This window comes from Dunckerocampus dactyliophorus, chromosome 2 (assembly GCF_027744805.1).
Source record: "Dunckerocampus dactyliophorus isolate RoL2022-P2 chromosome 2, RoL_Ddac_1.1, whole genome shotgun sequence".
Taxonomy (NCBI): Eukaryota; Metazoa; Chordata; class Actinopteri; order Syngnathiformes; family Syngnathidae; genus Dunckerocampus; species Dunckerocampus dactyliophorus.
The window spans coordinates 25,227,035-25,237,670 of NC_072820.1; the positions used below are offsets into that span (position 1 = coordinate 25,227,035).

At 41.0% G+C, this 10,636-nt stretch overlaps 1 protein-coding gene across 4 annotated transcripts in view; it reads left to right on the forward strand.

Moving 5' to 3' along the window:
• Window positions 1–10,636, forward strand: part of LOC129170083 (uncharacterized) — a 70,603-nt gene that overhangs the window by 10,305 nt on the left and 49,662 nt on the right. Inside the window, exon 3 of one of the 4 annotated variants that reach the window (XM_054757272.1) lies at window positions 1,371–8,567. The exons of 2 other annotated variants lie outside the window; for them this stretch is intronic. The gene's annotated coding sequence lies outside the window, so the exon portion shown is untranslated. Of the gene's footprint in view, window positions 1–1,370; window positions 8,568–10,636 lie in introns of those variants that run through there. One more of the 4 variants, XM_054757281.1, reaches the window with a different exon arrangement.

The following is a 10,636-nucleotide window of genomic DNA, read 5'->3' on the forward strand; positions in this document are numbered from 1 at the left end:
TTGTTCCAAAAGGTCTGATGAAAAATGTCATGTACAAAAACCGAAGCAATTTTACCCATAAAACATAATGTAAAGCCAATTAATCCGGCCTGTTTATCAATGAATCCAATATCAGCAGATATTAGCATATGGGCAAATGAGATACGGGTTCATATGAATGTCAGTTTTTCTGCAAAAAAAACCATCAGCTCACAAGTGATGACGTTGGGCTCTACATACTGTAGCAACGAAGCTTGCTTGCTCAGTATGTACGTGGTGTGGAATTATTTCCGAGTTTTGCCTTCATATTATAAATATGCAATGTGCAATGATTGGAAAGAGCTGCAAGGGGTGAGTAAAACATCTTCCTTTAATATTTTGAATCTAATATCACACCTCAGGAAGAATCACTCTGACTCACACGCAGCTCGCTTTTCTGAAGCAAAATGCAGCGACTGGAGACGTGCCGGCTGAGCCCTATGTGTTTCACTGATTGTTTTAGTACAGAGTTTCATAGTTTGTACTTCATTTGTTGTTTTGCAGATGTTTGTGCCACATAGAAATGTGCAACCTTCCAAATTGCGTCACTGGCAGCATTATTTAATTGGATTCTTACGGGTGAATTTATTAAGCCTGTCTTATTTGTTGATAGTAGGAGAACATGTTATTTTAGTTGAATATCGGCCATGATTTTTTTCAATGACTATTTTATTGAGACAAAATGTTGAACATAAGTATGGCCCTTTTTCTATACCTCACATTGCACGCTTCAGTATCTGTCTTATTTTGCACAAACAGTGTTTATTTGTGAAATGCATCCTGTGGCATCACAGTAACAGGAGCATCATGCGTTCATTACATGACATCGGTGTCGGTATTGGGTGACATCGGTATTTGAAATGAAGTGCTGGACAATATCGGTATATTGAATACTGGTAAAAAGCCTATATCGATCATCCCTACTTAGCATATTGACATGGGGTGGTTTTGTAGCCTGGTAGTACAGCCATAACTGAGTCCCGCCTCTGCACCCAAACATGCCTGATGTCTGCTATTCAAAGCAGTTTTTTGTTATGGTGTGCAAGTGTGAAGGTCTAGTCACTATACCAGTGACTACCTCTTACTAATTTGATTTTTAAAAAAAAAGTCTGTAACGCCAGGCAACATGACTCATCATGACACACACACACACACACACAGATGCCTTCCTTTCAGCAAAGGAGAGATTAGCACTTTGTTTCTGCTGCTCTGCCAATGTCACTTAGCAAGAACATCCTTGTAAAGAATTACAGCTTGTATGTACAGTTGGTTTGGTGAAAAAGATGTCAACTCCATAGGGCCATCGGTGTAATGACTGCTTTTAATTGCCTTTCATTGTGTGATTTCTCCAGCAGGAGCTGACGGATAAACTGCAACCCGAACAACCACCAAGAGGATGTGCATGTGATGACCAATCCCAGCAGGATTGGTCTCTGCAGCCGGAGTTAGTGGCAAAACATGCTGCAACATGTCAGGCATTTGTGAGGGAAGCAATTAAACCACACATCCATTTTCTGTACCATTATTAATGGTACAAACCAGTCACTACAAGCGAGCACAAAGCAAGAAGCGTGGTACACCACGGACTGATAAAACCAGAAAACGGAATAGCTACTTGATTAAATTGACAATTGGGCAATAGACTGAATCATTTTCCGAGATTTGTAAACATCAACTTGTGTCATGTTAGCTCGTCCTTGCACATATAGATAGCTTGCACATGTCGCACAAAAGTCACAAAAGTCACCACAAGTTCAGATTTTCATTCTTCGAAAGCCTGCGCCTTCATTCTATATAAACAAAAACGATGCCTGTCACAGTGGCTATCACGTATTTTATTTGTGTAATTATGTCACATAGACATTCAAAGCAATGGTTTGCAATCGAAAACCAAGGCTATCAACAGTTGGCTTTTATTTTGTGTAGTCTATGCAGCTGTTCACTGTAATTAAAGCTAAACTTATTTGGACATGTTGCACTTAAACTACCTAAAATGAGATAAACAAACAGTGAAGTTGGTCCTTTAAGCTAAAATCAGGATCCTATTCTGTGACTAACCACTAGGGGGTACTCTAGGTCTTTTTTCCACTCTGGGAATTGTACTTTTTTCTTAATTCAATTAAAGTGACTTGAGCCTGGCATCCTCTTGTAGAAAAACAAAGTTATCTCTTAACATCATGATTTATCGTTCATATTTAATTTGGTTAACAGCAAACAATCTCAGGCAGCTCCTGATTTATATCGTTAAAGCTATTTTTAAAACAATGACTTTTTAGTCAGTGTGTGCAGTAGATGAGATGGAACTGCAGTACAGCGGGTTCTTCTGTGTGTTCCTCAAATAAATCAATTTGACGTTTCAGTTATCTAGCGCTGAGAGATAATGCAGCTCCAAATGTTCCGCATTTAACTTTGAAATAAAAGAAGTCACTCCAGCATTTTCCGTGTCCTTGCCGAGTGAGTCATGTGAGATGAACACTTCTGCTTCAAAAAAGTTGTAAGAAGACTTCTCCTGTGGACCAGGAGGTTGCACTGTGTGACCTGTCAATGGCCTGGGTTTGTCAAGTGCATCATGGGCCGGGGCAGGCCGAGCTGGCCAGCGTCTGCGTGTGTTTGTTTAAATCTTGTCTGAGAATTTCACCACGCTGCTCTCACAAGCTTCCTGCTGCTATCACAGCTCACCGCCTCCGCCAGAGAGCGACTCATATCTGTCCAACTGAGACAACACGCCTCTTTCATTCACCGATGGCACGTCACTCACTCTGCACAAGAGTAGTACCAAGAAGACCAAAATTGCAGTTTTCAACATGAACACGGTCACAGGCTGTCAAGAGAGGGCCACAAAAACAAGTGGAACCATGACTCTTTGAAGGCCATTTTAGCCAATCAGAAAATTGAAGTCATTTTAGGAAAAGATGCAATAACAACAAGAGTGGAATAACGTAATTTTACGGATGTACGCTGGATGGACCTTTGCTGGCCCGTTCCACATTTAACGTTTCTTGACTATACAAGTAGTAGTATTATTTGCATTTTCCTGGCCAAAAACAAGCACGAAGCATTAGTTTATCCAAAAAAACAAACAAAACAGATGTATGTATTCAGTTTCTTGTGAATTAGTTACATAATTTTTGCATATTCCCAACTAAAATCTCACTAAAAAATGTGTTATAAGTTTTTTGGTAATCGGTTAAGCAGTAATCAGTGAATTAGTTCCAGGCTAAAACAAAAACCTGACAAAACAAGAGTTTCCAATTAACCTAACGTCTATTTTTGGAATGTGGGAAGAAGCCGGAGTACCCGGAGAAAATCCACGCACGGGAAGAATATACAAACTCCACACAGAGATTCCCCGATGGAGATACGAACCCAGATCTTCCAGATCTCTTGACTGTGCAGCCAACATGGTAACCACTATTAAAATTGGGTATTTAAAAACAGTGCGCAATATGATGTCACACAAGGCGATGTCATGTCTCACATAACGATTGTGGACGATGGGCAAAATTCCACAAAAAAGTGCAGTATTCCTTTAAGGATTTGAGAACCCTTGACCTGCAAGATCAATAAGACAAACGACGTTAGAATGCAAATGCTCTTGTGTTAAAGGCATTAGATTGTATCCCAAGCACCAACAAACACAGGAGCAAATTGCTTCAAGGTGACTGCGTTTGGACAGCACAAGAATGTCGTAGAATTCTGCCAACCATCTGCAAAACTTATTCAACACTACGGCAAATAAAACCCATTCCCACCCTTGAAACGTGTCCTCCTCCTGACAGGACTGCCTGACCTGGTGCCAGATCCATATGCCATCCAAGCAGGGGCTTACGTGCGGCGCATGCAAAATTCAAAAAAATGTGCAGTTTTCCTTTAACTCTGAGTGTTAGTTGAGTAGAATTTCATACACAGACTGAAGGCAAGAAAACGCATACAAGCGTGATTAAGGGTCAAAATGCATGCCGAGTATGAAAACTGTACATGTTGGCAGGTCTGGGACTTATGAAAAAACAATGGCGTTTACGTGATTTAAGCTTTCGGAAAGAATGTCACATGTCCCACGCAAGAACCCAATGAATCTTTGTGCAAATGGAAAAAGAAATAGTTCCGTTCTTTCATTTATTATGTTTTGTCAGTCAAAAACCAAAGAACTGCGGATAGCATTGCATAGAAAGATGTAAAGACTGTTTGGAATTTGTTGGCGTCACGCATTGAAGAAAACTTCCTGTGGTTTTAAATTTTGTCAGAAAGAAGGAAGAAAGGATGACAATGTTCTGGCTTCAAGCGAAACTCGTGCAGCGTTTGTAAACACCAGAGTTCCTCTGGAATTTCAGACTGAGATTCCAACCAAGAACAACACGCTGGATTTGTCTTGTGTGCGCAAAAACAATAGCAGAGGATGCTGTTCATACCGCGAGTGTGCAATGCTCGATCGTTAGAAGAAAAGGACTGCAGAACTACTCTTGTTGTTGGACCTGATATTAGTGTGGCTGCTCACTGTACCCATTAAAAGAAACATCAAATTCAAAAGTCATCTTTTAATGCCACAAAAAAGAGCTTTCCCGTCAGGAGGCCTCCTTTGGGTGATCTGAAGTGCAGCAAACAGATTGTTTGAAGGAAGACGAGGAGCTTGCAGTGTAACGAGTCAACAAATCAAAGCATATCAAATCCTTGCAGCCGTCCTCTCTGAAAATACCACCCAAGTCACCGAACCACCCAGCTTGAAAGAAAAACATTTCATCATTGCTCCCAAGTTAGAGCTCTGGAGTGTTTTGTCCCGGTGGACGATGCGTTGGCCAGGTTGTGTCAGAGACCCCCATGCTTGGAAGCAGTCCAGGACGCCCGACCCCCAATGCTGCTTTTAATCGCGACAGCATGACAGAATTGCAGAGGAATTTCTCTACCCTGTGCCTAAACGGAACAGTCAGGATGCTCTCGTTGGATTCTTGCATCCCTGTCAGCTCTCACGTGGCCTTACTTTTGTTGGAGACTGACCCCACCACCACCACCATCCCCCGCCCTCCACATAACATCCCCAAACACGGCTGAGCTGATGCAAGCCGGCCTGTAGACGGTCCTTTCTACAACGTACTGTACCCACCTGTACACTGTTGTGCTTGTGAGGGGCCAAAGCAGACTTTTTTCATGGCTCAGTGCTCAGAGCTTTCGGTCCAGATGTTGGTGCAAAGAGCCACAGCTGAACAAACAGTGTCAGTCTTCTCTGCGGCGTGACATGTTTAGAATGACATGCGTGTCCAAAAAGATGGTGGCCAGCTGAGTTTGCACCACAGCAAACTGATTTGCCAACCACACTTATTGTAGCGTCAAGAGGATGCGAAGAAGCTAAAAACGCGTTTTAGCATTTATGTTATATACATACAGGACACAGGAAGATAAGCACAATAGCTCGCACCTTGCTCTATTTTGCCATATCGCCCAAAGCTAATTATTGTACTAGCCTGATCATTATACTTAATCATGTCTTTACTTGTTTGCTTTCTAAAAATACATTGTGAGCATGTAAGCATACTAATACTGTAAATGTAAGTCTATTCTGTTCAACATTTACCATATTCATATTGAAAGCTTTTTAGCATGTCAATCCAACATTTTACATCATAGCTTGTATTAGATTAATTGCAATATCTGACTTTGAGCATGTTAGCATGCTAATACAGATACATATAAGGCAATACCTTCTAATGTAACGGATGCCAGCCAGTGTGGCTGCGCAAGTGTACGTTGATAAACCTTACTCCCTTGGCCTTGAGAGCTGCACTGAACATTGGGTTGACAGTCTGGGCTTTTGTCAGAACGGCCAGCACTCTCATCTCCCATTTCGAAGGTTCTGTGTTCAAGCCCCGGTGCGGGCAGTGTGAAGGAGGTGGGTTACGCTAATATTTAGCATATTATGACCATCAATTTTAGAATACTAGTATGTGTTTAGGGCACCTGCTAATAATAAAGGTTTTGCAATGTTTACAAGCTAGTTAGCGAGCTATCAAAGGTTTGAGCGCCTATCGGTCGCCAATAGTTTGGAGTTGTGCTGAGTATGTTATCATGCTTACACTGATATTTGACAATCTATGTAGCCTTTAGCATATTATCACAGTGAATGTCAGCATGCTTTTACAAGTATATTAAAGCATGGAATTCCAGGCTACCTGCTATTATGAACTATAATGTGACTTTTGCTATATTTAAAAGCTTGTAAGCATGCTAATGCCAAAGTCTGAACATCAATAAGCTGCCTGTAATCAGACTTTAGTCATTCTAAGTAATTCTAAGAATGTTGGCATATTTATACCGATACATGTGTATACCTTCTAACAGCTAACATTGTCAATGTTAGCATGATAACCTTGGCTACCTGCTAATAATCCGTGTTTTGCTAGGTTCATCAGCTTGTTGCCACGCTAATATCAAAGTTTAAAATTCAATATACGGCCAAAAATCATATTTTTGTCATTGCACGCATATTAACAAACAAACAAACAACCATGTTTGAGCTACCAATCTATCATTGTTGTCCAGAATGTTCTGATCCAGACAGGAATGGCGGACGCCGTGGTCTGGACAGGAGTTGGTTGGATTTTCCAGACACTTTGAATAACACAGACAATCTACTCTGGCAAGGAAGCACCTTGGCTGCTTCACACATACACCATTTCAATTGGGATTTATCTCCCTGCTCTTTCCTGATCCACTGAAAATAGCCAACATCTGTGCCTTAACAGTGCGTACTGTACACTTCACATTTTCAGCACCGACTTGGTTTAGAGTGTTCTCTCCAAAACAAAACCTTTGAATGAGTCATTGGTGGATAAAAGCAATGAACTCTTTGTCCGGCAAAAAAGATGTCATTTTTTCAAGGTGCACACCGGAGGAAGGGTGGTACAGAAGGCCTTCATTCATGCAGCTTCACAGACGCCTGTCAGCAAACATGCCACCAGTGTCTGCCTGCTGGCCTCAATCTGCCCCAGGACCACAGTAAAACACTGATTTCACTCCTTTAAAAGTGCTTAAATCCCAAGTTTAGAGCTGCTTTTATCTCCAGAAAACATGTACCCTTTTGAATTTGGATCCATCTAATGTGAATTCCAACAGGAAATAGCTACAGTAGAGCTGTCTTATGTGGCCTTGTAAAATCAGACCCGTATTCATTTTGGTTGACGGCAACAGGACATCACAGAAAATAAGCGCAAAGTTCAAACTACATACCTCTTACGCAGACCTTCATGAGTCATGCATTTTTCACTATACAAAATAACTTTTTTTATAAATATAATTTATATTATAAATTGCCACTACCATAGCAAGCTACCGAGCTAACTAGTTGGGTTGGCAATCTTTACAATTAAAAGAGCCATTTTGTCTCCTCTTCCAGTGAAAAAAAAATAGTCTGGAGATGCAGAATATTACACAGTTTATAAACTTGTAAAATTTTTAATCTTTTTTAAATGTTACCTGTTACAACAGGGGTCACCAACCCGTCGATTGCGAGCTACTGGTTGATATTTGGGACTTTGCTGGTCGATTATGAGAATAATTGGGGGGAAAAAATGTGTTATTGTACGCCTCGCGGCCCTCCAGGCACACAACCCGCAAGCTCCAGCCAAGCCCGGTCCCCAAAACCCGACCAGAGGTGTCGGCGCACGCACAAAGGATCTACCTCAAAATTACGGCACAACTATAACCCCATAGACGTGCACCTCCAAAAAAATCTTCGAGCTGCGTCTCGTTGGGGTTGTATTGACCAGTCTTTCTCTCCTCACCATCGCTCTCCCACGACACTGAGCCGACAAGCTGAGGTGTAGTTTGCTCATAGAGCCCACGGCACAAGCCCAACCCCGACGAAGATCTGCAAAGGTAGGGATGACCAAAGTGCGGCTCGGGGCACAGCAAAAATGGTAATAAATAGAGCAAAAGGCACAATGTGAAAAAGCTGAAATGTTGATGCCAACAACCAATAACACAAAGCTTTGTATTTAAAGGCAAAGCTCAAAGCTTTAAATATCTATCATATATATATATATATATACACACACACACACACACATATAGATCTTATAGATATAGATCTTGCGCATGTTCAAGGCCGAGACCAGGTCTCAAAAAGGTTGGTGACCACTGCGTTACAACAACAAAATTCAGCAACAACAGAAGTGCAGCGAGCATGTGTAGGCCTACTCTGAAACCATTGAAACACTGAACTCTGTAGGCCTTTTTGAGTGGTTCCCATATTTGTGTAAAATTAAAACAAAACGTAACCAACTGTAACATTAAAAGGCTCATCAGAGTTCACATATCTGCATATCAGTGTTTTAAGATTCCAGATTCAAGAGTTTTATTGTCATATGCACAGTAAAACAGGTAGTTCTACTATACTATACTAATGAAATTCTTATTCTGTTCATTCTCCCAAGAAAAGAAAGAAAACAAAAGAAAATGAATAAGAACAAAAGAAACACTAATACCAATAAATTAAGCAACAACCGAACAGAAGAGACATTAATACAAATAAATAAATAAAAAAATTAAAAATAAATAAATAAATCAGTAAAGTGCTATGAGTGTGTGTTGCGTGCAGCGTGTGTGAGTGCTTCGTTGAGAAGCCTGATGGCCTGTGGGTAAAAGCTGTTTGCCAGCCTTGTGGTCCTGGACTTCAAACTCCTGTAGCGTCTGCCTGACGGTAGGAGTGTGAATAATGAGTGTTGTGGATGTGTGCTGTCCTTGATGAGGTTCTGTGTTCTGCGTAGGACTCTAGATTTATAAATGTCTTGCAGTGAGGGGAGGGCTGCCCCAACAATGTTCTGTGAGGTCTTGATCACCCGCTGGAGTGCCTTCCTATCACGTGTTGTACAGTTACCGTACCAAACAGTGATGGAGGCGGTAAGGACAATTTCCATAGTGCATCTGTAGAAGCAACTGAGGATTTTGGTGGACATGCCAAATTTCCTCAGTCTTCTCAGGTGTTGTTTGCTCAATAGTGTTTACTCCTGAGATGAATTGTCATCAATGACCAATCGACTGTATTTGTCCTGTCCTTGACTGTCTTTGCAAAGAGAGGCATTCTTTCATTTTCTGAATAATTTCCTGTTTATTTTTTAATTTGAAGGATAGCTCTGATATTTCTATGAACGATTCTATCACGTATTCTCCATCTGTGAATGGCTTCCACCTCCTTCCCACTTCATGTGCAGCCCAGTGTTGCCACCTTGGCCATTTTCTCACTAAATGTGGTGACTTTCCAAACCCTCTTGGTGACTTATTTTCCCAAATGCGATTAGTGACAAATGTAGGGACTGGTAGTTGCAGGCTTAGGCTGAATCCCAATTCTACCCCTTACCCTTCCCCTTAAAACCTAGGGCCAAGGGGAAGAAGCCACTAGGAAATGGGACACCACTTGATTCTCATGAAATCATCACCCTTTCACTGCTTGCTGGCTGTGACATAGGCAGATGAGATTATTAAATTGTTCACAATACATGTTATCCATAAAGTACGGCGCATACATTTCTACATTATTCCAATGTTACATAGCCTACTTCAGAACACCTTTTTTTTAAAATAAAAGGCAACATTTTTACAAACTGTGACATTTATTGTAAAACAACAAACAACTCTAACAAATAACAGCTTACAACCAGCACTGTAACAACATTTCTAAAAATAGAAAATGTATCAAATATACATATACATAACTAGAAATAACAATATCACAAACTCCATCATCAACAAATGTATAAACCTCATCCAAGCATCATTTCAATGTTTAAAAACCTCACTGTTTTGGCCTCGCTCTCCTCCTGTCGTTGATGTTCTCTCTCAGATTCCGTTTGTAAGAATGCAGACAGAATGGCATTTTGTTGCATTTGACTTTTCCACGCTGAGATGGTAGCTTTTGAATGGGACTGGAGTGCTGTACTGTGTAGCAGAGGGCTGACTTCAGCGTCTCCTGCAGGTATGACACATATTCATGATTGATTGATGGGCTACAACTATGAACTCATTGTAAATGCAATAATAATAGTAATATGGTAACAATGTGCCAAAAACAAATATAGAGTGACGGTAAAAAAAATAAATGGCACAACGTTAGATTCCAAAAGTTAAATAAAGTTTGATAATGTGGTGTACTGTCCACATATGGCCATGTTGTTTACATCTTTTATTTAGCACACTTCCTGAGCATCCATACTGTATGCTGAATACAATTAACATATCTCACCATGAGAATTGTTGGCGGACTAGGGTGACAATAACTTGCAGCAAACAGACTTCACTACGATGCGATGCTGCGTTACATGAATGATTCGATGATAAAACACCAATGTCACTGTACACTCTGGAGTGTGGATAGCCACCTACCATGGCCGGGTGAGGTGCACTGTAGGCGGACATATGCTCTGGGCAGCCTCCGTGCTGCCATGGAACCATAGAGCGGAGATAGCCACCTACCGTGGCCGAGAAAGGGGGCGCTTTAGTCGGACACAAACATGGCACTCTGCCAGTTCTGTAATGTGGATTCCCCTCGCTAGCGAGGGATTTTAAAATACAACTTACAATGAACAGGCTAATGTAGTCGCTATCTCTATCTAATCATTGTCTAATCAATTAT